This window comes from Rhinopithecus roxellana, chromosome 6, assembly GCF_007565055.1.
Source record: "Rhinopithecus roxellana isolate Shanxi Qingling chromosome 6, ASM756505v1, whole genome shotgun sequence".
Lineage (NCBI taxonomy): Eukaryota > Metazoa > Chordata > Mammalia > Primates > Cercopithecidae > Rhinopithecus > Rhinopithecus roxellana.
In genome coordinates, this window is record NC_044554.1 from 60,456,958 (window position 1) to 60,484,803 (window position 27,846).

At 38.8% G+C, this 27,846-nt stretch overlaps 1 protein-coding gene across 2 annotated transcripts in view; it reads left to right on the forward strand.

Annotated features, from left to right (window-relative positions):
* CHCHD3 (coiled-coil-helix-coiled-coil-helix domain containing 3) overlaps nt 1-27,846 on the forward strand; it is a 302,441-nt gene that overhangs the window by 255,597 nt on the left and 18,998 nt on the right. The window contains exons 8-9 of one of the 2 annotated variants that reach the window (XR_004058031.1): nt 16,529-16,684; nt 18,593-18,729. The exons of the other annotated variant lie outside the window; for it this stretch is intronic. The gene's annotated coding sequence lies outside the window, so the exon portion shown is untranslated. The remainder of the gene's footprint in view (nt 1-16,528; nt 16,685-18,592; nt 18,730-27,846) is intronic. 2 annotated transcript variants of the gene reach the window in all.

Below are 27,846 nucleotides of genomic sequence, written 5' to 3' on the forward strand. Positions count from 1 at the left end.
ATACCAGTAATACTCCTTTGTGTGCCAGATTTTAGAGGGGTTTTCGCTTTTATCCTTGAATGAAGTTGTTGAAAGCTGACTTACAAATTTAGGCTCATAGAAGAAGCTTAGGTTATTCTTATAAAGTGTTAAAAGATTAGTTACCCTGTAAAAGTAGTTTAGTTGATTTTAGAGTATCTAAGGAATACTATGCAAAACTCATACAGATAGAATGGATTTTGTAAGTATTATCCTGTTTTTAAAGGTTTTCTTCAATATAAAACCCTTGAACTTTAAAATGTCCTTGATTTTTTTTTTAAGGAGTTGCACTTTAACTGGCAATATTGTTTAGTTTCTTTTTTGGGTGTAAGATTTTAATAGTTATGCCATGGATGAATTTGTGAAGCCGAGGAAGACGCACCAATAGTATCAGCAGGTGTTTCTCGTGTTCTGTATAATCACACATGTGTATCATGGACAGTTTTAAGCAACGGTGTTTAAAGATCCTGCTTAATTGGCTGTAAAATCATTAAATACGGTTTTGACTGGCAAATTTATAATTCTGTTAGATGCGTAAGCCAGTGAGCCTGAATGTCAATGCAACCTCATTTTGGAAATACTAGATTAATAGAACTAATTGTACTAAAAGTACAAAGTTTACTCTGATTAATAGTCTTAAAATTCTTCTAGAAGTTTAGTCAGGTAAATTTATGTTACTTACCTTTCTTCTTAAACTTTTAATTAAAACTTATTTCAAAAGTTTGAGCTGTTCAGTTCTGTACTTCTCTTTCTAGTTTCTCTGAAGTTGAGTTCTTGCAATTTGTCAGTGACTCCAGCTCCCTTATTGAGTAACGTGCCTTATCAAAAGTACTAAAATTATATACTGTTTTATGCTATCAAAAGTACTAAAATTATATACTGTTTTATGTGTATTTGTATCTGCAGCTGACAGGTACCCTGAACATCTTCTCTAACACGTATTGATGTCTACTTATAACCTACTTTAGTGCTGTGTGAATGGATCTAATATACCAAATGTACATGATAAATGTTTTATCTCTGATTCTCATTGATCAGTTTTGAAATGATCAAATGGTTTATCTCAGTAAGACACTAATTCACATTGATCAAATTTTAAATGATCAAGTTGACTTGGTTTCTGCTGAACACAAATTGTATTAAAACAACATTACTTGAACATGCTGCCTTCTCTAATGCAGGAGTTATGTTACCAGCAGTTACATTATAACTAGAGTTATTGTATTATAAAGATGTCTCCTTCATAATGAAAAGTTTACACAAGAAGAAAAGAATGTGATATTACAGGAAGAACAGGGCTTCAGGCAAGGATTTGGGCTTTTACTAACTAATTAAATTCTGCATTTGTATTGGGCCTTTTTTCCCCCTTTTTTAATTTGAAGGGCTATGAGCAAGAAATATAGCAGCTGCAGTGGTGACATTTTATTCCCCACGGTCCTTGGAGCCAAGTAACATCTTGATTATTCAGTAAGAGACACAGTAATTGAAGAGGCAAAATTCTAGATAAAGTAAATATACCTGTATCCTTTGGGCACAAGCCTCTTGGTTACAATTATGTCTTTAGAAGTTTCGGGTTATTTGTTGGTTTTTGTTTTTAAAGCATCAGCTCACCTACATCAACTTCCGTAGTATTTCATGTCCCCTCTGGAGTTTGTGAATGTGCTGCTGGAGGAGGATTTCGTATCTGAAATTGAAGAAAGATGTTAACGTACTTATGAATATACTTTGTATATGAAGCTAATGGCAAATACACATTTGGCTGTCACATCGACTTGGTTATTTAGAACACAAAATTCCTCAGGCAGGTTATTTATTATGTCTTTGACTTGAGTCTTCCATCTGTAAAATGTAAATTGTAACTGCCACCTTCTGTAGGGCATGTAAGCTGAGAAGGTTTAAAAGTTAACTGAGAAAGTTGTCTTTGATCCTTATCTAAAAAATGGTTGTAAGTTGTTTTATTCAACTGCAAGATACTGGATCCCATTTCAGAAAAGTTGTAGATCATGCAGCTCCTTCCGTTACCTCATCAGGGATATGTAAGGTAGTGCCAGCTCCCAAGCTGTCAATCTTCCCTGCTTGTTTGTCTGTCCACCTCCCACCAAGCAACAAATTAGTTCCAAGGAAAGTGAGACCGGCTTTGGAGCATGCCAATATTTGACAGTATTTCTTATGATACCCATTTAGAATTGGTTATATTTACAAAGAAGACTTCGTTGATAAGTGCTTTTTTTTACCCCCTTCTAAAATTGGAGCCCTTTGAATCAGATCTGCCTGGTTACTTATTTCTTTTTAGTTCCTCGGGTTAGATCTCTATACTTGGTCTAAATACTATTTTCTAAGATAATAGAAGTAAATGTCAAGAAACATTAAGGAGAGAGATTTCCATCTGCATTATCTCTCTACTCCATGACTGGTTGCCACAGTATTCCACTCAACTCAGTGGTATCCTGCAAAAAAGGGCACGGCAGATGGAAAAGCTGATTGGGAATATAGGGATAAAAAGGGCAGGAGGAGGAGTGTACACCAAGAACAGAGAGTATTGTTAATTTCTCTAAAAAGACAATGCAGACTGCAGCCATCTCATGAACGTGGACACAAGACCAAAAGGGTCACTTTGGAAACTTTTTTCATCACTTCAGCATAGGGTGTAAAGGAATCTCAACTGGTGAAATAAGCTGCCGATGGTGCAGCCAGATTGGCCACGTCCTTCGTAAGTCCATGACCTGGAGCATTCTTCTCTGTTCTTGCCGTGGCAGTTGGGGTTTGTTGGCGTTGCACCGAGCATCTTCTTTCCTTTCATATAAGTGGTTTATGTGTGAACATGTAAATGATCAAACCATTCTTGTGGCAGCTCTTAGGTTTGTGGCCATATATTCCTGGATTCATGATTCGTTCTTTGTGAGCTAACAAATCGTTCTGTCTTCCCTGGCAGGAACATTAGTATTGAACTTTCTTCTTAATCAATACGATCCATTAAGAATCTAGTATACCCTACATGGTTATGTGAAATATTAATTGCACATGGTTAGTTAGATAAATGAAGATTCTGCCAAAATGATAGCTTCTTTCCTTGTATCATAATATTTTAAATGAGAACATTCTGAGTGCTCGGGTACATGATATTTTGGAATTTGTTTATTGATCCTTGCTTACTTAAGTAATTAACTACACAGCTCACAGTTGGAAAAGACATTTTTAATTGAGACTACTAGGTTTGTCCTCTTGCCAATTCCAACTAGAGAATTCATTTACTTTTTAAGGGCTCCAGTTAAAAATCATCTCTTTGATTTTCCTTTGATGCTTTCAAAGATAAGGAAACATGTTTTGCGTTTTGAGTGCAACTAAGATACAAGTAGAAAGTAGTGAAGCTTGTAGGAAGGCCAATTAGAATTGATTGTCTGACTCACCTGCCCTGTTATAAGATGTCCAGAAAGACTTCTAGAAGGTAGAATTTAAATTCTGTCCTTGTGTCAGATATGCAAAGTTAACAATCTTAGGACTTGAGCACAGTTAAAAATTGTTATCAAAGAAGTTATCTACACATAAAAATGGTAGCTCAGGATAGTTTCTGGAACATTGTATACGTTCAGCCGTAGTATAACATCAAATTAATTATGTCTTATCACTCCAGAGTTTGGTAAGCCTATTCCAGATGCTATCAGCCCTTCCCCGATTTCAGCCAGATAATTAACTTATGAATGTATTTGGCCGCCCATTCACTCTGCCTGGGGTAAAACCACATACTAAATAGAAACCAGAACTTTCAGGATACATTGTATTTAAACTTGTATTCTTGTTGCTCATTTGAATGTATAATTACCAAGTCACCCCTCATGATTTCAGTCTTATCAGTATTCTTATTTCTGGCTCTTCTGATTTTTATTAAGAGATAAGCAAACAAAATACACAAATTGATAGATTGGACCTTATGAAATTTTAAAATTCTGCCCATCTTAAGACACCATTAGGAAAATTTTTTTAATGGGCAAAAGACTTGGACACTTCAAAGGAAGATGTAAGAATGGCCAATTAGCACATGAAAGGGGTTTCTACATCATTAGGTATCAGGGAAATGTACATTTAAAACGTAGGAATGGAGAAAATCAAGAAGACTGATAATACTCATTGTCTGGAAAGATTGTGGAGAAACCAGAACTCATACTTTGCTGGTGGGGGTATACAATGGCAAAAGTCCTTTGAAAAAAAATGATGGCAGTTCCTTATAAATGTAAAGTATACACTTGCTGTGTGATGCAACAAGTCTAGTCCTAGGTATTTGCCCAAGAGAAATGAAAATATACGTCTACAAAAAGACTTGTACACCTGTGTTCATAGCAGGTTTATTCATAGTATCAAAAACTAGCAACAATCCGAATGGTCATCATTGAGGAAATGGAGAAACAAAACAGACAGTATTCCCCTCAGCTCAGTGGTATCCTGCAGAAAGGGGTAGGGCAGATGGCAAAGCTTATTGGAATATAGGGATAAAAAGCGCAGTGTTCTAGTTTATATTCATACAGTAGAACACTATTCAGCAATAGAGAAGAACAAACTACTGATACATGTAACAGTACGGATGGATCTCAAACATCATGTTACACAAAAAGAAGCCAGACGCAAAACAGTGCTTCCTGTGTGGTTCGTTTAAATGAAGTTCAAAAATAGGCAAAATTTGCCTTTGGTGGGAATAGAGGAGATTTGATTGGAAAGAGACACAAGCAGCATTTCTGAGATTTTGGGAATATTCTGTTGTGTTCTGGGTGATAGTTTTACAAGTATATGCAGGTATGTAACTTCTTACACAGTATGAACACTTAAGATCGGTGCATTATGATATACAGGCTGGGCAACCCTAATCTGAAAACCCCAAATCCTCCAAGATTGGAAACTTTTTGCATGCCAACATGATGCCACAAGTTGAAAATTCCACACCTGACCTCATGTGACAGGTCACAGTCAAAGGCAGGTGCATAACATGCAGTCTATTCACTGTCCCTCAGGAAGAAAATTACCTTCAGGCTATGTATAGCGTGTATAAAACGCAAATGGATTCCACATTTTGGTCTGGGTCCCATCCCTGAGATATGTGTTTATGTATATGCAAATATTCCAAATTCCAGAACCCAGATTCAAAAACACTTCCATTCCCAAGTATTTCAAATAAAGGATACTCAACCTGTATGTTAATTATACCTAAAACACCCTAAATGAAGAAAAACTATACCCCAAATATTGGGAATTCCCAGTTTCTAACTGTAATTTGTCCTAGATAAAATGCTGCTTCAATTTAATCACAGTCTTAAATATATGATTCCCAATCCTATCCATAATCATATTTTTTTCATTGAATTTGAATCCTTTATCTCAAAGTCAGGGCTGTTCATTCAGGATATTTTATTACTATAGAAATAGGGATAAATCTTGCTTATATTTCATTTATTTATTTTCTTAAAGAGTCATCTTTTCCCCCCATTAAGTTACATTTGCCTGTTGTACTCTTTTCTTCTTCAACCTAAGACCTTGTAGGTAGCCTTGGATAAGATTTGAAAATTACTTTTGATAAAGGGATTTCAAAGGCAGTATTTGTGAATGAAGCATTTGTACAGTAGCACTGGTACTTTTTAATATAATAATCATATGCAGTAATTTGTTCATACTATTTATTGAGTCCTGGCAGAATGCTTGAAAACTTGTAAAAGCTTGCATCTTGGCCCTTCCTTACATGTTGAAATGAAAGCACACATGTTCATATGTTAAAGTGTCGTCAAGCATCCCCAACTTGCTCACATGCCTGCCTTAAGTTATTTCATGTGCTTTCCCATTCAGTGGCCAATAGTTAAATTGCTGTGTTCCTTTTGTGATTGTGTGTGTCTAAATGCTGGTAATCAACTGAATCCCTGGAAAATTGATAAATGTGCTCATTAAGGAGAGTTCTTGCTCTTGGCTCCGTTTCACAAGTCACCTCAGCTAGTGTTTCTGGATGAAGCTGGCAAGAAACACTGTGCAGTGATACATCTGGCTTTATACTCCTTTTCAAGGGAAAAAAACCCTCCTTTTTTAGTATGTTAAACATGCGTTGTAGGGATATTGCAATTACAAAGAAGTAAGCTATTTGCCAATTACATTATTTACACAAGAAAGACCAAGGGCTGCTACTGTGTGGTGAGATTTTTAATTTTTTATGCACTGCCATTTGCTCCTCTTGTTCTCTTGAGCATCTGAGATTACACAAGTGCCTATTCATTTGTGACGCAGAGCCAACTATGCAGACTCTGAAGTCCACCGGCTGGCCACTGGCATAGATCTCAACAAACCTGACTATGTGAGAGATGCATTCAGCATGGTTTATGATTGGAGTGTTGAAGGTAGCATACACCTGTTCCTGCTTTCAGGATGAAAAATGAATTGCCAATTACAGTAGACATGTTCAGACAGACGCTTCATATGGTAGAAGCTTGCTCAGCCTGCTTTATGCTGGGCCCCCAACTATGAAACCATCAGTTGTGAAAAAGGGATGTGTTGGCAAGGAGGAGGAGAGAGAAGGGTATCAGTCCTTGATGTGTTACCATTTTTTGTGCTCGTGCAAGCTGTGGGCAGGAGGTCAGTGCCTCACACCTTTGTTTCCCAAGCAGAGCTCTTGAACAAGATGAAGTGATCAAAGCTGGGTGCCAGTGCATTATCACAGTCTCATTACTTTGCAAGCTGCATGCCCAGATGCTGCTGTTTTCTGCATCAGGCTTCTCTGATTTACATTCGTAACACCTCCATTACAGCTCATTTGATACTGCTCATAATCAACCAGTTCTTGTCTTTTCCTGATAGTGTTTCTCCAATACAAAAGATGCTAGTGTAATGAAGAAAATAGCATTGCTGGTGTAGAATTCATCTTTAAGACATCCTGGTTAATTGACAAGAAGTGGGAACCAAATGGTTTGTCATGACTTAAATCATTTGTGTGTTGGTTTGGGGGTGTTTTTGAAGTCTTTGAACTTGAGTTGTTGGATATTGCCAGCAGACCTATTTTGACTCCTCCTGTCTTGGGAGTTCTTTTCTGTTAGTGAATTCTGACACCCTGTCCTTATTTGTTTGGTTTCTTCCCCTAGTGAGTTCAATGGCATATATTTGGCATATATTTATTTTTTTAAAGGTATTAATGTGACATTTTTGCTTTGAAGAACTTATCCTCAGTATTAACACATCCATTCATCAAGGGTCTCTTGGATGTTCCATGTTCTATGGGCCCTGAAAATACAAACATATCATTTGAGTCCCTGCCCTCAGAGGGCTTATACTCATTATACTCATTAGCTCAACTGCAGAAGTATCAAAACTTGATGCAGGAATTATTACTAAAAGATTTGTTCATGAAAAATTTTGAGTATTTTATAATTTATGGTTGTTATAAATTGGGAATACAAAAAGTGACCAAAACATGTTAAATGCTAACATGAAGGTACAAACCATAAAACGCAGTAGGACTAGGAGGGGAATCCCAGGGGAATCTGGATTGCATGAAGAGGTGATTGACATAAGCTGGGTCTTCTCACCTTGAGATTTTCTTCAAGTAAGAAGACAGAGAATGGCCTTGCCATGAAGAGGGAATTGAATAGTGGAAATGGTTGAAACGGTGTAGGGGAGGTCTAATGGAATATGAGACCACAAAGGAAGACTGGCGTCAGACTTGAAGGACTTGAAATGCCGTATTTTAAAAGGCAGAGTTAATAGGGCATAAAGATTCAACCAAGAGTTCTACCTGCTTGGGAATACTTTTTCTTTCACCTATCCCTGGTTCCCATAATTGTCACCACTAGGATTATGCCTTTTGAGTTGGTCATTGTTTCTGGAAGTCTTCTATCAAATAATAAAATATAATATTGGATGCATAGATGTTGTATACATTTATTATATAGTAATTAGAGTTTACTGCATCAAATTAATGACTCCCACTCTTACTACACTAATGTCCACTCAAAAATAACCACATATTAGCTTGCCATATTGATTGATAGCAAAGTTCAGGGGCTTGAAAGGATGGGACATAGGAAAGACTAGTTCTGATTTAAAAGGTGGGGAGGAGAGAGTCAAGGAAAGATTGAGTTCATGCAATGCTGCCTGGGAAAATCCTAGGGCATTAGGCAAAAAAAGAGCCTCATCTTTTCATACCAATTGAAATGGTATACGATTCGCTTCCATTACTCCTAGCTGTGATACCTTTGAATGGTGTCCTGAGAATTCACATGGTACCAGGTTCTTTGTGTCATTGCAAAGAGTGTGTGAGAGACAAATGTATGTGGTTTATTCAGATGTGTTTTATCTGGATGTCTAATTTTTAATTTATGTCTATAATTCTGATTGTGCTCAAAATAGATAAAATTAGCGCACTTCCTAGGTGAATTTTCTATTGCTAGTTCACTTGATTATTAAATGAACCTTTTAAAGTATTCTCTCTCCTTCGCATTGAATTTTATGAACAACTTTTCTCTTTTGATAGCCTTAGAGACTTTGTATAGTGAAAAGGATATGAAATTAATAAATACTACAGGTGGCCCCCCTTACCTGCAATTTTGCTTTTTGCAGAGTACAATAAGATACTGAAAGACTGCATTCACATAACTTTTATTCTAGTATATTGTTATATTATTCTTGTTGTTAGTCTGTTACTGCGCCTAATTTATAAATTAAACTTTATCATAGAGGTATGTGTAGGAAAAAACATAGTTTATCTACAGTTAAGTACTATTCATGGTTTCAGGCATCTACTAGATATCTTAGAATGTATCCCCCATGGATAAAGGGGAACTGCTATGTTAGAATTTTTTCTCTTTTAATTTATCAAGGAAATATTTTTTTTCTTGTAACAAGGGAAATATAATTTCACTCCTCTTTTCTTTTCCACATCAACCTTTTAAAAGTAAAGCATGTGAAGTTGTAGTTTGATACTTAGCCTTTCACATTTATCTCTATGAATAGATATGTTAATAAACATGTTTTGTTTTGTTTTCACAGAGTGTAAGACTATACCATATGTATATTAACTTATATTTATTATGGACATATCCTCCTGCGTCAACACATAAATTCAACGCCTTCTTTTAAATCCAACTCATTCTTCTAAATAGCTGCATTATGCCTCATAGGATTGGTCTGTAGTTCCTCTACTGAAAATTTCTTTCAAGTGATTGGGTTTTTTTTTTTTTTTTTTTTTTTTTTTTGTGGTGGGGGCGGGTGGGAGGTAGATAATTCAGAAGAAGGCTGCAGCAAAACAAACTCATACCTAAACCCTAAGGAACTGGTACTTGTATTTCTGTAACGTAGATGGGGTTTGAATTGTGACCATTTCTTCCAGCTGTTTAGCATTAGGCTACTTAACCTCTTGAGCTTCTTTTTGTTGATATAGGACATGTACGTATAGTACCTCATGGGTTGTTAATAAGGGTTAATGAAATGAGGGTAAAATTCTGGGCATATAGTAGGTCTATACAGATCAGTTTCTTTTAGGGATCTAGTAGTTAGAGTCAGGGCCCAGGTTATTTAACCTTAGAAGTTGTATCACAGTATGAATCAAAAATTGACCTCCCAAGACTCCTTTTTTTTTTTTTAATTAAAAAAAAAAAAAAGGAAATCATGTTTTGTGAAAATTGTAGGCTTTTTTGACTTGTATAATTTAAAAATACTGCATTTTGGCACAACCTTTGCAGCTTTTGCTGCTAGTTTGTAATTCCCTAGAGGTGAATTGAAAAGATTAGTGGCAGAACTTTTTCCATTAACTCTGAGAAAAACTACAGAGCAAAAAATTGTCCTTTGGCAGAAATGTCAATCCATACCTCTTTTGAACATTTGGAAAGTGAAGCGCTGAGAAGCTGATATAATAGGAGAATTGAAAACTAAAATGTATACACATCTTCACCTTTTCTAACAGACGACAAGACAAAGGAAAAATACATCCTCAGAACTTGATGATGCAAAGAAAATAGGATTGTTGCTCCAGAAAGTGCATTAGGCTGGGATCTTTAAAAGATTTGAGTGCTAAGCTTTTGGCCATGTTCTTCAGAAGGGCTGATACGTTCTTACTAATGATACCTCTATTTGTACTTCATGTCATAAAATTCTACCTTTATATGCTACAGTATCTAGGAAGTAGACTTAAGAGCAAATGTTTAATATACTACAGGTTTTGCTATAGCATCTGCCAGAAAATACGCTTATTTTCTTTCATCTGTGGTTCTTGGTCTTCCTGATTTCTTTTTAAGTTTATTAGGACTTCTCTTCATTTTCCCACGTCATGATGTCAATGTAGGTACAATGAAATAATAAGTATCCACATGTGTAAAATTTTTACTGAAGATAATGTTTATAGATACTCTTCACATCATTCAGTAGACCTATTCTAGCGAGTTACTTCTCCTTTTCCACCCCACCCGTAGCCCACACTGTCTTAGATTTTCTATCTCTGAAATGGTGATAATAACAGAGCTGTTATATTGGAATTAAATGAGATCCATTTATGTTTTTAGCATATCCTAAGCAATGAATAGTGAACTATTAATAATTACTATAGTCATCAATAGTTGAATTTTCTGTTGGGTGAATTTTGTGTTGTTTTAATTGATGCTCATCATATGATCTAATGTATATTTCCCTGGAGGATAATCCTTGAACGCAGTAAAATTGCAATTGAGAGTATACCAGGCCCCTTAAAAGCATGTGTTGAAAGGTAAATGCTTTCTGTCAAATCATTAACCAACAGTTAGCAGCACTACTCAAAATAATAATTATGTTTTAATATGCTACATGAGAACTACATAATTTGGTTAGAAATACATACGCAATGGTGTGCTCAGATAAAATGCAGCCATTGTTAGTTCATGATATAGTCCTCACCTAAAACCTTGTCATAGTTTTAGAATATTTTCTTCACTTGAGATTCTAGGCAATGATAGGTTGGTAGTCTATACTGAACAAACAAGATTCTTCCTAACATGTTCTGCAGTCAGTTGCTCAGCATTTGAGCCATATTACATTTTTTTTTCCCAGAAGCAAAAAGGACAGTGGGGCTAAGTGTCTAGATTAGTCCCCAAAAGCCCGTTTAACTCCTGCAGTTCAGAAAAGAAGACTAGATGTTAGGGGCAGCAAAAAAGAAAAAAAACTACGCATTTTCCCACCTGTGTGCCTCCATGTGTGTTTAAAGTACATTCTGGATTTAAAAGCAATCACAGGTGCAGCCTTGTTTCTATGAAGAGATAGATTCCTGTAGAGAGTGAGAAAGGGATGCGGAAGCCGTAGCAAGAGGAGCCTCCCTCTCTACCGGTACCTCCTTTTGTTTTCAAACATTTTTTGTTAGCAGTTAGTGGAATCCTAATACCCACAACTGATAATATGCTATCTTAATACTATTACTCTAGTTCATAAGCTTACTTACAACCTTTGCTCATTATGAAGAGAACAATGAAGCTTATTTTTATGAACACAACATTTAAAAATTAGGGGCTAAGGATGATGGCTACAGTCCTATATCAGTCCCAACAGCCAAAGTTATGTGTTTGAGTGTTATGATGATCCTGATTTGCAGTGATAAGTAGTGGCAAATAATAACTTTTTTTTTTTAACAGCTTGCCTTGCAACCACAAGATGCTCATCCATCAATCTGATCCAAATGATTAAAACCGAAATAAGTTTCCGCTTCAAAGTTAAATAATAGACACTATCTAATAAATCATAATATAGAAGTTGGAACAAACAGCCAAAACTTAAAATTTTTTTTTTTTTTTTTTTTGAGGCGGAGTCTCGCTCTGTCGCCCGGACTGGAGTGCAGTGGCGGGATCTCAGCTCACTGCAAGCTCCGCCTCCTGGGTTTACGTCATTCTCCTGCCTCAGCCTCCCGAGTAGCTGGGACTACAGGCGCCCACCACCTCGCCCGGCTAGTTTTTGTATTTTTAGTAGAGACAGGGTTTCACCGTGTTAGCCAGGATGGTCTCGATCTCCTGACCTCGTGATCCACCTGTCTCGGCCTCCCAAAGTGTTGGGATTACAGGCTTGAGCCACCGCGCCCGGCCAACTTAAAATATTAAACCACAATATGAAAATAACCTTGGATACCTCCTGGGCTGATCTTTTGCCATCCTTTCTCATGCATTTCAGTGTTCATTCACTAAAGGGAGGGTGTGCCTTCTGCATTCACACTTTAGCCCGGCTCATGCTGTCCCCACAGCACAGCCACAGCACACCTCACCTTTACCACCTTCCTCCCAATAAACTCAGCCTTTTGTTAGGACCTGTCTTATATGTTAATTCCTTTGCTTTCTCTATAAAGTCTTTCTAGACACCTCCTTTCCTACTAAAAAGCCATAATGAATTGTTCCCTGTGTGTTTATGTAACTCCAGCCCTTATGACAATGTAAGTGGCATCCGTGTTGCCTGTGCCCTTGTCTTCCTTCTCAAGTGTGAGCCATTTAAGGCACGAGCTATATCTGAGCCAGCTTGATGGTAGCACACCTCTCTCTAACAGGTGCTCAATTCGTATCAATATTTCCATTTACTAAATTGAACTCTTATAAAATGTCCATGCTTCTTAACTTAGACTCTTGCAGTTCAGAATAGAAGACTAGAGGTTAGGGGCAACAAAAAAAGCAAAAAGCAAAAAGCAAAAAAAAAAAAAAGTGCGTTTTCTCGTGTGTGTGCATTTAAACTACATTCTGGATTTAAAAGCCTGGGCTTACTCGCTCACAGGTGCAAATAAGAATGTTTTTGCTCTGGAAGGGATCTAATATAGCTCTGAATTTACACTAGAGGAAACTGTGTCTAAAAACTAAGAAAGAATTACAGACTCAGGAGTTTGAAGGGCTCATTGCCAAGGTTATAATCTAGTTAACAGCATGTGAATCTCATTCTTAGTTGAACTGAAACCTTCTTGAGGGCAGGAATTGTATTTTATCCTCTTTATCGATCTCCCCAAGCACCTGGCATATATACTGTGCTTGGGAAATACGTATTGAAATAAATTCATTCAGAAAATTAGGTGCCTGTGGCTATGTTGACATCTCTGTGTCTGGCCTAATGGTTTGATTTATCTGGCTGTTAATGGTCTTCATTACAGGCTGTTAATACAGGGCTGATTTTTGTTGGACATTAGCTAATTGCCAGAGTTCATCTCTAGTACATGCCAGATAGAAGCTGGGCTTTTCTCTTGACAATATCAATAGGGTAATTAGTACTATAGCAAAATTCAAAACATGATGGAGTATTTATTACATTAAGAATTGTCATTATTTGGGACTTCCTTCAGTTCAGATTTCTATATAGTATGAATTTTGTCAAAGGAAAGTTATTGATACTTAAAAATTTGTTGACTTTTGCTATTTTTAAGGACTGTTTTTTTTTGCTTCTGTTCATGTAGATGGATTTATATATTTTCTAGTTTGAAATTTCAACTTGAAAACATAGCTTCTTCAAGTCAGGTAACTGTCTATCAAGAACACCAATTAAATACTTCATAACAAGTTTTCTTCTTATAAAAGCCTACCCACCCACTTTCCCCATGAGGTTTCTGTTGTCTGTTATACCAGTCTATATTAAACTTAATTATAGGCATTTTCTGAGCAAAGCACTGATGGAACTAAGGCATAGAGGAGAAAATTTCTGTGTACTTTAAGGATAAGAGAACCATTCCTTTTTCTGGCTCAATTAAAATTGGACTGATTGTCAAGTCCCATTAACCTAGTGGGTCACTACCTTGTGTGCATTAGTGGCAGCCCCACTGTAATGTGGAGCAGTTTTGCCACGTTGTGGACACATTTATGAAGATTGATAACAGCTAAGGTTCAGTGTTAACTTTTATTGTCAGGCAGGCTGTACAAGAAACTGTCTGGTATTGGCTTTTGCTTTGATTTATGAAAAGGTTGCCACATGAAGAAGACATCACATAAAACAGCACTGCTAGCAGCAGCGTTATTCAATGCAATTGTAACCATAGCAAATACTAACTAATGCTAATTAGGTTCAGCATCATCCCTTGCTACTTTCCATAGTTTGGATGGGGTGGGCCCTCATAGCAATATAATACACTCCCAAAGGAACGGGTGACTCTCTTGCTGTTACTTGGGTTAGCATGTATTTCTCCAAAGCTTTCGTCTTCCTTCCTTCCTTCCTTTCTTTCTTTCCTTCCTTCCTTCCTTCCTTCCTTCCTTCCTTCCTTCCTTCCTTCCTTCCTTCCTTCCTTCCTTCCTTCCTTCCTTCTTTCTTTCTTTCTTTCTTTCTTTCTTTCTTTCTTTCTTTCTTTCTTTCTTTCTTTCTTTTTTTGAGACAGGGTCTCACTCTGTCACTCAGGCTGGAGTACAGTGGCATGATCATAGCTCACTGCAGCCTTGATCTCCTGGGCTTCAGTGATCCTCCTGTCTCAGCCTCCTGAGTAGTTGGGACTACAGGTGCAGTAGCTAGCAGTGTGATGCTGGTTCTTTAAGAGAGAATCATTAAGAAATCGACTTCATGTTCAGTTATCCCAAGGTATCAGTGATCGAGTAATTACCTGTTGGCTTTGCCTCAGGGGAGACGTGTGCACACTCTCCCCCATGAACCCCAGAGGTGGCAGGAGTGTGAAATTCTGACTCCTGAATATCTGCAATAGCTCCAAGTAGTGGCAGGTGGCTCTTCTGGAAAATGGCACCTAGAGCTTCTTTCTCAGTTGGACCTTTTGTCCCTAAGGAGGATAGTCATCACTTTGCCTCATTTTTTTTTTTTTAATCTCAATGCACTTTGATATAATGGAGTATCTTTTATGCTATAAAAACTTTCCTTCCCTTTGAAATATTTGGTCTCACTAGTCCCAGTTGCATCTTAATATTCAAGAAAGGCAGCTGTGTTTTCCTTTAAGCAAATATAATTGTTGGGGGAAGGCATCTCTGCTTATCCCATGAACAAATACATTATGGGTAATGCCAAAAAAGAAAAAAGCTTGGGACCCCAGGAAAATTACGTAAATCTTTTCAACTCTTTATAAAGCGGAGGAGTGCTGCCCTTTTCTTTAGAGCTGGCAGCTGTGGAGGCTACGGCCCAGCACGTGGACAGAGAAATCGCCATCTTTCTTTCAGTTCCCAGGTAAAGACAGAGAAGACAGAGATGCCCTTTGTGTCTCTTGTCTGTTTTTCAGGCAGCCACATTTGTCATAGTTGAACCTACTTCCATTTTGATATTCCAGGTTTTTTTTCAGGCTTTTATATTCCATTTATTGAATTCTGGCAAGATTTGGCCGTTCTCAGATATTCTTTATCTAGGGAAATCCTTTGTGCAAATGTGGGAGGCAATCCTCTCAAGCAATAGAATGAAAAAATACCAGCAGAAGCATGCATTAGTTATCACTGGGAGCAGAATATGGCCCTGGCCCAAGCAGGTTGCATCTAATAGCCTCTTGTTGCCTGGAAGGCTTCTGGTTCCTGGAATTGCTTGGAGTGTACAGGCAAGCCCCTGCCATAAAGGAGGAAACACAGCAGCAGCTGGGGAGAATCACATTTGGCCCACAATGGCAGTAAGATGGTGCCTGGGAAGCCTGCTCTCAGATTTGGGGGGAGCCAAATTATGAAGTTTGGATGTGAGATGGTGTCATTAAGGGCTTTCTGGAGAGATCATGCAATTAACTATGAAGCCAAATGAGCCAGTATGTTAATATATGGTGAAGGTACTCCTAAAATGCTCATGAAGGCAATCTAGTGATTGTCATAAAAGTTTCTTTTAAACAGAAACTTTTTGAAAGGGTAAATGCTAAATCTAAACCTCAAATCACCTTTAAAAGCAGACATAGCTGAGATCAAGGCTCAAACATTAATAGAGGCAAACTCTTTTACTCCAGAAAGTGAAGAAAGAGACTGCTAAGCCCAGATGATTTTTCCTGGCTTTGCTTCCCTTTTAGAGGATGTGGATTGAGCCAGAAAGGGGCATTATCTGGTCTCTATTATTTTCGGACACTGTGGATTTTGTATGGCAAGGTGCTTATTGGAAGAGAGCCAGGCTTCTCGTGAATTTCAATCTGACAAAATGCCCAGCCTGAACTACACGACCATAAGAAAGTGCCGAACCAAGAAAGTCCAACCCAATGCTAAAGATAGAATACTAGGGAAAAGTTTAGTGCAAGGGAAGGCAAATAAATTTTGTTTGAGGCACCAACTCCATTGATCGTGGTAGCTCCCTGCAGTATTTCCTTGAAAAGGATTCGAAGGCTATGACAGACTTAGCCTAAAAGAATGTCAAGATTGATTAGTGATGTCTGTTGCTGGCTTAAGCATTGAAAGAGTTGGCATTTTTCCTTTGTATTTGCTACTTCTGCTTTAAAAGCATATATAAAAATGTGTTCACCCCTTGATTGACAGTGCCTAAACCAGAAATAGGAAGGATCTGGTTGGGGTAGGGGAAAGAAAGGAGGAAGAGAGAGAAGGAGAAAAGAAGGACAAAAGCCTAAAGGAATGTATAGTGCGATTTTCATATCTTTTCTCTGTTCTCTTTTCACCTTTTTTCCTACCAGCAGGTTTGGTGAAATGAAATATCACAAAACAGGACTCTTTATATTTTGTTACCTCTTGTCCCAGTATGGCTCCTAGTAGGAGAACTCGTTACTTCTCCCTCATTTCAGGCAACCTGAGCACCAGTGAAACTGTGACTGGCATTTGCAGGTATCTAAAAGGTAATCAGAGTAAGAACAACTGGTAAAATGTCCTTTATGTGCAGTCATTCCTGCCGTTTCCTTTGTAATGAATGAGAGAATATATTAAGATTCCATTTTGCTTAGCATTTGTAATATATGCAAACATATTAACCTTTGGTACATTTTTGAAATAGTCTCCTGGGCAAAGACCTTAGTTTATAAGCAGGGAAATAAGACTTCAGTCAGATGGCCTCACTCCTAAATATTGGAAGGAGGAAATGCTCCATCTGTTAAACAGTTCTTTCAGTCTAAATGTTGGCACTTATAACCAATATTGGAGATCTAAAAGTGGCCGGATTTGATGGTGTCTGATAAAAATTAATATTATAATTGATTTGCCATCACGTTGAAATGCTTTGATAAAAAGCTTTCATTCCTTTATTTCATTATACAGTATGTGATTGTGATAAAAATTATCTCATTACTCTATTCAATTTAGATAACAAAGCCAGTTATTCAAACCTTAAACTAAAGTTATCATCCTGAGCAGTACTTAAGTGTTTCTCTTTCTGGGTCTTCAGTTCTAGCTCAGATTTGAGTTGCTGGCCATAATCCTCCTATCTGACAGTTGACATTGATTAAGTTAGGCCAACAAGTCTAAAATTTCAGTTTCATGGTCTGCTGTATAGCCACAGCCATTACATACCTCTAGTACCATGATATGATATATGATACGATGTATGATCTGATGTGCCAAAACTCCAGATTTTATAGGCTTTTCACATAATCATTTAGTAATGTGCAATTAACTTCTGAATGGTAATCAATCCACACATACAATGATTTTATGATGTGTAAGGCTTCAGGTTCTTACTCATCCTTCACAAAGGCCACTCACTCAGGCACAGGAAGACCTTTAATTTTGTCTGGGTTTTCTTTGCATTCAGCCATGGTGCATATATAGAAAGGAGAATCCTCCTAGTTCATCCTCTTCCCCATTCCTGCTTATGAGTTGGCTACAAGGCCATTACAGGCAGTGCTGTCATTACCTGTGCATTTAAGACCATTTGAAAATGAAATCATCATTAGTACTTTCACATTTCTCCCTATTATTTCTAAATGTCCTTTGGTGGTTAAAGCTTTTGGGGGTGTGGGGTAGGGGAAGGGACAGACCTCACAGCATGATTAAACTGAAATGTTACCCAACATTTTAATAACACCAGCATGTCTAGGCCTCCTCCAGAAGACCGCCTGCTTGGCGTCACAAAATAACATTTGTGACCCTAAGGATACAGAAACACACGAAAAGAGGCTGGAAACCAGTTTCTGGCCTGTTTGAATACTGGTTTAACAGTAATAGAACTTTAACTGTGTGGATTTATTCTTGAAACATCCAACTTGTTTTAGGCAAGATTTTGCTACTATTAAGGCAAATTAAAGCAGTTTGCCATCAATTCTGTTGAGTTCCCCTCACTGCTTAGTCACAGGTAGCAGCCCTGCCACCAGCAGTGGGCAAATCTATGCCAAGTGTAATTACTTCAAATACAGTTCCATTTATTCATAGGGAGGACTGTTGCTCCCTGTGAGCACGTACTTGGGGAAAGAAAAGATATGTAGGTTTATGTTCATTATGTACCCCATGCTAGAGGTGTGGTTTTTAACATGAGTACAGCTTTTTAATCCCTTCATCAAAAACACATGCAGCAGCCCTCCTCTTTTTCCACCACCTGAACACTTTGTGGTCACCTTCAAGTTTCGTGAGCAGTTACCAACTCTCAGACGTATTGTATTCTAAAACTTGGTTTTTAAGTTGGCTGTTTGAAAATAGCAGCTCATTTTTCTTTGGAAAGAAGATGATAACTAATGGTTAGATTCTCAGAATAACCTGCAGAAATATATTAACAATTAATATGTATTCATAATAATAACAGCTACCATTGATTACAGGCTTACTCAGTGCCAGACACTGTGTGGAGAGCTTAAACGTTATCTTACTAATCTTCACAACAATGTTAAACAGTAGGAACTGAGGAAAAGGTTGCATCTTAGAGAGATCAAGAAACGTGCTCAAGCTTCCATTGCAAGTAAGAGGTAGACCCCAGTTTTGGATATGCATATTTTAGATGCTAGATCCTGTGTTTTTAACCATCACAGTAAATGGCTAAAACATAAGTAATGACTGTATTCTAGAACTTAAGTATTTATTGGAGAATTGGTTCTCAATTCCAGTTGGGATGTTAAGAACATGTGTAGTTTGACCACTCTTCCTCACAGGTCTGCCTTGTTCCCCCACATATACACTGACTAATAGAGTGCTGATGAGAAGTGGAGAAGGTACCCCAGGGGCTTCTCAGGGGGAAAGGTTTGAGCAGCTGATGGTGTTTGGCAGATGTAAAGGGCACTGGGAATACTGCCCTTTTGGAGCTTCTGGTCTAATGGAAGAAATAACTGATCATCCAAATAACTTGACAATGGCAGTTGTGAAAAGTGCTGTCAAATGCTATGAGAGCATGTCCCATGGAAATCGACTGTGAGGCATTGGAGACAACCTCTTAAGGCTGATATAAAGGCTAAAATAGTAGGCACTGGGGAAGGACAGCAGGGCCAATGCTTGTTAAGACCCTGAGGAAGTTGCTGAGCTCCTTTGGAGTTCTGAAGGGAAACCTTTTGTGGGAAAGCGTCATAGAGGGAGATGGAAGCAGGAGTTACATCTTGTTAGGACCTAGTAGGTCATAATCACTATTTTGGATGTATCCCAAGAGAGGTAGGAAATCTTGAAGGGCTAGGGTTGTAACCTAGAAGTTGTGAGACCAGATTTGTAGTTTAAAAAGGGGCACTCTGGCTGTTGTTGTTTTGATAATGAATTGTGGTAGAGAAGAGAGTTAGAGACCAAAAACGGAAACAGAGAGACTACATGGGAGGCTACTGAAATAGTTCAGGCAAGTGGTTATGGTGGCTTGGACTAAGATAATGGCAATGGAAATACAGAGTGGTCCATTCCAGGCCAGGCATGGTGACTCATGCCTGTAATCCCAGCACTTTGGGAGGCTGAGGTGGACAGATCACTTGAGGTCAAGAGTTTGAGACCAGCCTGGCCAACATGGTGAAACCCCATCTCTACTGAAAATACAAAAATTAGCTGGGCTTGGTGGCAGACACCTGTAATCCCAGCCACTGGAGAGGCCGAGGCAGGAGAATCAGCTTGAACTCGGGAGGCAGAGGTTGCAGTGAGCTGAGATTGCACCACTGCACTCCAACCTGAGCTACAGCAAGACTCCATCTCAAAAAAAGAAAGAAAAGAAAAGAAAAAAGGAAGTGATCAATTCTAGATGTATTAGAATTTAGACAAGACTAGGTGACAGAATGGATATTGGGAATGAAAGGGGGAAAGGGGGAGGTATCAAGGACAACTTCCTGATCTTGGAGGGTCTATTTACTGAGATGGGGAAGAAAAAAAATAAATTGGAGGTAGAGGAGGGAATTAGTTCAGTTTTAAACATGTGGTACCTGTAATGCCTTCCACGTAAATAGCAGTAGTCAGTCACCTATAAGAAGGCTGGGCTGGAGATAAAAATTAGATAGCGACCAGCACAGAGATGGTATTTAAAGCCATGAGAATGGTTGAGGTATCTATGGAGAGAGGAGAGAGAGAAGAGCAGAGAGACCTCCAGGACCATCACCCCAAGGAACTCCAATATTGAGGGATCAGTTAGAAGACAGTGAGCCAGACAGCCAGGAGGAAAAACGGGAGAGTGTAGTATTATGGAAGCTCAAGAAACTCTTTTCAAGAAAGGGACAATTTACTGGAACAAGTCTGTGCTGATCGGGTCCTGTAAGATGTCTACTAAAAATCACTGGATTTGGCCACTTAGAGGCCTGTGATTTTAGCAGGAGCAGTTCTATCCAACAGGTGAATGAAAGCCACTTTGGCATGGATAGAGAAGAATGGATGGAAGGTAAAGAAGTAGAGGCAGATATTGAAAGGGTATTTGCTAGAGCTGTGCTTCCAAAAACATGGTAGCCCCTAACCACTTATGACCCCTTAAATTTATTAAAATTAAGTAAAATTTAACATGCTTTTCCTTTGTTGCACTAGTCATATTTCAGGTACTAAGTTACCGCTGGTGGTGTGACCACCATGTTGGACAGCGTAGATTTAGTACATTTCCATCGCTGCAGAAAGTTCTGTTGGATGGCACTGTTCTAGAGAATGCTGGAATGCAGGCGAGAACCATCTCAGGAGAGAAAATCCCACTGGAAGGCAAGGGTGGAGGAAGATAAGAATTGGATCCATGCATAGGGATTGCCTTTCTTTTGATGAGAAAAACACTCTTCCTCCAAAGTAACAATAGAAAAGGAGAAGATGGGTGCCGATCCAGATCTTATGTTGGCAAGATGAGGGAGTTATCTTTTGGTTTATTTTTATCTCAATGAAACAACAGGCCAGCACATTAGCCAAGGGTGGAAAGGAAAAAGAACCAGGTGAGATTTTTGAGGAGGTTGGAGATGGCATGAATAATCCTAGTAATAGGGGGAGAGTGAGTTTCCCAAAGAAGAGCCATAACATTGTGGCAGGATTTAGTGTCTGTGAATTTATAGTGATTCTAGTTTCCCTAGTTTTGTGATTTTTCTCCAGAAACACTCAACTGGAGACTAGTATTAAGGGGCTTTCGTAAGGCAGCCATTCTTAGATTGGGCTGTGTGTAATGGCATGTATTAATACTGCTGAATTGGAACCCTTAGGGAGATGTAAAACTAATGGAGCTCAGCATGGTGAATCCAATCCAGACATGAATTGAGAAATGCATTATTTGGTCCTACAGTAATATATCATTATCCCTTTATGTAGAAATCATTGAGATTCCACCTCTGAAATACTCATGTATGAGACTCATCACAATCATTTGGAGAATCTGTGTGGTAGATTGTTGTTTCTGTACTTCATAGTTGGTCTTGTTCATTTTAGTCTCAGCAGCAGACTAGAATGTTAAGCCAATTTGCTAAATCTTGCCTGTCCTCTGTAAAATGCTTAAATCCATTTATGTAATATAAAGGGATATGTTGGAATTTAGTGCCTTCTTATGGCATCAGTACTGAATACTTTAATCAGAGCAAAAAAAGAAACATGTTAGAATTTTCAAATTACAGAGTTATCATGTGGATGTTTCACAGAGGCACGTGCTGTTCAGTGTGCTTATACACCCGTATAAACTTCTCACATTTATTAGCTATAAAATACCTTGAAGGTATATTTTCTTCTAGTTTTTATATTTAATTTATGGAGTATTAAGTAGGAAAATATTACAACTACTTGAATGCATGATGCACTTATTTTCTAAGAATTAGTAAATAGTGTTATCGTGTGTGATTAGTTGTGTTTAATGCTAGAGGTGAGATATTACGAATTAGCAACTCACCTTCTAAGTTCTTTTCCTTACCAGTTACCTTAAACATGTCCATTTCCCAAATAGAGAGAGACCATTTGTCATTTCCAGGGACTTTCAGGAGATTAAAAGGTTAACATTGACAGTGCTCTGATTTCAAGAATGCAAGGCACTATGTACAAAATTCGTATGTTGTTTGAGCATTTTTTTTAAAGCCTCTATGTTCAAACCTTTTGAAATAAATTTAGTTCCTATGGAAACTTATCGCTGCTGGAGATAGTGCCCTTATCCAAAAGAAGAAAATAAAATCAATTCAGAGCATGATTTTATAATTGTATAACATAGCTTGGGAATGGACATTAGGAATACGTGCAGTTGTGCTCTTCGGCTGTTACACTGGTTCATATTAGATTGTGTTTGAAAACAACCTTGCAAATGTCACCATCTGTCCTTCACTTTGAGGCCACAATAGGTAAAGAGTGGTTTAAGCAGACGTTTCAGTGGGTACTCTTTCCTACAACACCACAGGTAATACCTTGTGAGGAGGCAGGGGATATGATAAATATTTTGGAAGTAAAATTAGCATTGGTAGGTGGAGGAGAGGGAGAAGGAAGAATGCTGGTTGAACTCATAGGAAAGGTTGGCATTTTGCAGGCTATTCATTCACTAGAATTCATGTTGATGAACACGAAAAGGAGGCAGGTGAGGCAGATGGACTGTTTGAAAGTTGTAGTAATAGTAGTGTATGCTTGAAGTGATAACTTAGCCTGTGGTAAGGATATGGAAAACTGAGGTGGGGTTAAAAGTGAAAGAGGTATTTTAAAACAAGAACTAACAATCTCAGTGACTTCTTGAAAGTAAAGAATCAGCCAGGTGCTGTGGCTTATGCCACATCCTAGTACTTTGGAAGGCCAAGAATGGCGGATCACTTGAGCCTAGAAGTTTGAGACCAGCCTGGGCAACATGGCGAAACCCCATCTCAGCAAAAAAAAATCACAAAAATTAGCCAAGTGTGGTGGTACGCACCTGTAGTCCCAGCTACTCAGGAGGCTGAGGTGGGAGGATCACCTGAGCTCAGGAGGTCGAGGCTACAGTGAACTGTAATCACAGCACTATACTCCAGCCTGGGTGATACAGCAAGATCCTGTCTCAAGAAAACTAATAATTTAAAAACAGGAAAATGAATAAATAACAACAAAAGAACCAAAAATTGATGTATGATGATGAGCTAACAATGTTGCTATTGGTGAAAAGTAGGAGGAAAATCTTGTTTGGATAAGAAAACTAATAACAAATTGACCATATCCAGTTGATACTTAGTGTAGAGTCTCAGAAGGAATCTAAGAGGATCATCAGATGTAGTCGCTGGCTTCAGATGGCTGAGATTACTGATTGTATATTTTATAGAAAAACTGAAGACTAAAGAAACCTAAGATCACACAGCTACCAACTAGTAAAGAGACTCGAAATCCAGTTCAGTCACACACAGAGTCGTAGGAGTACTAAAAGAAAGAAAAATACTTTCACAAGGAACTGTAGAAGAGGAGTAGGGACAAATATCTGAGCTTTGGGAGTTACTTATAAATAAAAGAGGAAAGCAGGTGGGGAGAGAGCAATTAAAAAGACCGAGAAGGGGCCAACTTACAATTTCATGAATAGAGAAAGCTTCTAAGCTTTCCAGATGCTCGTGTTACACCTCACACCCAATGGCTTGCCCCATGACTTCAATAATGCGTTGGTTTCTCTGTCTCTTTTCTCACAAGGTTACTGAGATACTAAATCAGAAGGGTTTGTGCCAAACTTGTGCTGAAGGCTGATAATGTAGGGGGCATGATGAATTGTTTCCCAGTTTACATTTTGGTCTTTGTGTAGAGTTTGCATGTGGGATTTCATCTCTGTCATCTTTAAGTTTTCAATCAGTTTTCTATTTAGTGCCACAAAACCTGCGGAAATGGCATCCCCATTAGGAATTGTGGTGTCCAGGCATCTAGGGGGAAAAGCGAACTTTATTACAGCAGTTTCTCAGGGGATACAATATATATAAATAAAATATCATTGCATTTTTTTGAATGTTATTTATTGATAAGCAGTATATGCACATGATAGAAAATATAAATATTATATGCAGAAGTCAATCTCCTTCATAACTCTTTGGCCACCTATCCAACTCCCCTCCTTGGAAGCAACTGCTATTTCCAATTGTGTATTTTTTCAGATATATTTTATAATCATTTCTCAGCCTTTTGGCTAAAATCAAGTGTAGATATTTATGTCAAGTATATATATATATTTTTTTATATATATGTCAGCATATACATGGTATATGATTTTAAATTAAACTTGTGAAATCATGAGCTTGTGCAGAATAAGTAATCATTGCTGTCCAACATCCATAAACTCTTATTCCATTTTCCATTAACCATTCATTTTACTGCACGTCTGTTTCGGAGAACAAGAAGGAACTTGGGCTAGAAGTACTGGACACTCAGTGTAAGTGTGAGGTGAAGCCCATCAGTAAATACATAAATATATTCCTGCCTTAGATTTGTTTACCTTATATGTAAAATGATATGCTGTGGTGGAAAGTACAGCCTAGGGGGCAGAGAGGAGCCTGGAGCATCCCTTGCCAGTGTTGAACATCTCCCATCATGGAGTCCCCTACACCTGCTCAGGTACCACTGCAGGGACAGGCAGCGGGGCCTCCCCCCCGTTCATATGCTGTCTCTGCAGTTCCGTGTCCAGCTCCTTTAGGAGAACCTTCTTCTCGTGTACTGCTTTTTTCTCATGCATAGGCTTACTCACTAGAATTCCTCTTGCTGTCAGAGCACTGACCCAGCTGGTGAGGTTTCCTACCCAGCAATCCATTTCCTTCCACTCTTCCCCATGTCACCAGCCTTATTTTGTAATGTTCTTCACTGTGGACACCCTTCTTTAGCTAAGAAATCGAAGTGTTATTCCTTAACCACACCAGGTCTGCAAGGACCATGCCCTCCTTTCTGCCTGCCCTTCTTTGTCTTTCTCTAAAAGAATTTAAAACTCGCCCCAACACCTTCCCTGACATCCTAACTTTTAAGCACATTTTTACTGGTTCTTCTACTTGATGGGAATGTCATGGTCTGCTTGCAGAATGTGTCCTTGATGAAAGTGTTTTGGCTCTATAATTTGTATGTAAATCTCCATGTGAATCTTTAAAAAAAAGAAAAAAGTCTATTAGAAATGTCACTGCCTCCAGCTCTAGCCTTTTCTTCTCTCTTCTTTTGCTGCCTTTCCTTCATTTACTTGTCTGTCTAGAATGCCTTTCTATCCCATCTCTAATTGCCTAAGCCCTTTCCATTCTTGAAGACCCTACTGAAATTCCATTATCTCATCTAAAACTTTTCCTAGTCATCTCCAGACAGATGTAATCCTTCCCTTTTGTATTTTACTATTGCCAGATGTGTCCCTTTAAAGTAGCTCTTATGGGCTAGATAGACTCAGTCTCTTTGTCATGTCCCAAGGTGCCTGGTACTCTAAAGGATACTGAATTGACCTCATCCTGCCGCCTGCATTTCTTCTTCACTGCCCACTTTCTTCTTTACCTGTTTCTACCTTGCTTCTGCCTCACGCACTGTGCTCAGATTCTTTCTCCAGTTTGCTACGGAGCACATTCCGTGGCCGTTTATCAGTCTTCCTTCTTTTTGACTGTCTTCTCTGTCATGAAACTCTGGTCTACCCAGCCTTGTGATGCTGTGTTACACCAGTTCTCTCCGCGGTCCGTTCCCCTACTGCTCCATCTTCCTTCCCTGTCACCCCCAGGTGTGGACTGTTCGCCAAGCCTCTGTTGTCCTTCCTTCCCTTTGCCTCTACACTCCCCACCACATCTTGCAGGGGATTTCGACACTGCAGCTGTAGCCTTGCCATCATGCTGAGCTCCAACTCCATGCTTTAGATCGTGATGAGGAGGTGTCATTTCCACTTGAACTTCCTGTCATTACTTGAGAATGTTTATTCTTTAAATCCCCAAGGCCTAAGCCATCCTGTTATTCTCTCAGTCCTTCCTCTTCTTTACCTCCATGTCCTCTCAGTTACCACATCATTCCATCCTTTCTTTCCAGTGCCTCCATTCTTGCTGGATCATTCTCTTCATCAGCTTGTTTCGTCTTTATAGCTGGGTGCTGCTTCACTGACCTCCCTGCCATGTAGTTCCACTTCCATCCATCTGATTTATTTTTACATTGGATCCAGCTTCCCAAGACGGTACCTTTATAACTTCACCCTCTCATTTAGAAAGGCCAGTGACTTTTCATCACCTGCAGGATAGACTCTAGGTGTGCTGTCTCTTGGCAGACTCTCCGTATCCCAGCCCCTCCCTCCTCAGCACTACCCCACTCTTCCAACCCTCTACTACAACCTGAGTCCCCTGAATATGCCAGACTCGATTGAGCCTGGACCTCAGCTCACCTAGATCCTCTCAAACGCCCTCTGACTCTTACAGTCCTTCACTCTGTGGGCTTTTTTAAAATCCTATCTCCTCTCTTCCTTGGAAACCCCCCAGACTACCCCTTGCCCCATACTATCCACCCACAATAGAATGGTTATGCCCTCAGAACAGGTGTAGCATATACTGTCTGTACTGTTTCCTTGACACTTTGGTTGCCTTGTGTTACTTGTGACCTTTATGAGTGTGTGTGTTTCTCCCCCAGTAAATAAGTTTCTTGGGGGAGTATTTACTATTCTCTCCCCTCCACTTTGTTCCTGCCCCTCCTTGACTGCCCCTTTCCTAGTCTCTACACAGTGGCACAGCTCTGATGTCCATGTGACATTCTTTCTGCCTTGCAGCACTGCATCCAAGGAAGTTTGGCAGCATGGCCTTTTGGCCCCATTTTGGGATTTCCCTCTTCCAGTGGCAGTGCCTAAGCATTCCCCTCTTCAAGTTACTGATAGTGATGGAAAACAGACAAAAGGCTTGACTCTACCCCTCCTCCCACTGCTGCTTCTGCTGCTCTTCATTTTTAGCACTCTGACACTTAAAGGGCAAATCAGTATGGATCATTTTTTTTCTTCACTTGTCCCTAAAATAAATACATTTGCAATTCTTTCAGTTAAGGGAGCCAGACACATTCCTTCCAGTGTGTATCTGGTATTTGGATCTTGCTTTTAAAGTGTAGTGGGAAAAAGCATATCACGTAAAGTAATGCAACACGCTCTCTCACCACAGACTTAAATTTTGGTCTTAACCTAGTTTTTTAGAATGTGTCACAGCCCTCATTGAGATATGTGACAGTTTTGAAATTTTTAAAATTAAACTGTTCTTGACTTCTCTTGATATTAAAAGCACTCTCTTAAATTTGATCACAGCAGGGAAGAGGTAGGGGTACTGGAATGTATTTTTATGCATGGACGACTCAAATGGAATTTCACCAAACTTTGCACCACCCAAGTCACCCCTGAGCTGAGAAGGAACATATAAAATTCATCCCAAAGGGCAATTCTTTGTGAAAAATTATAAGCACCTAAAAATAGAAGCTTCACATGCATGCGTGCCCACTTTTATTTCTGCACAGAAAGCTGCCTGCATGCTACTCGACAGTAAGAGTCTGTGATTCTAAGCGATTCTACTAGATTGAGGAAAGTGATATAAGAAGGCCCATGAAGTAAATATTTCTCCAAATAGGGAAGGATTGTTTCTGGGAGGGTATGTTTGATGTTCCCTTCAATTTTCTCATTAAGTCTTAGGTTGATCCTTAGTATCCTTTGTCAGAAAAACCTGGTAGATTGCCAAGCCTGGTGCCCTGTCCCTTGGCTACACTGGGGACTCGCGTGTTGGCTATTTCCAGT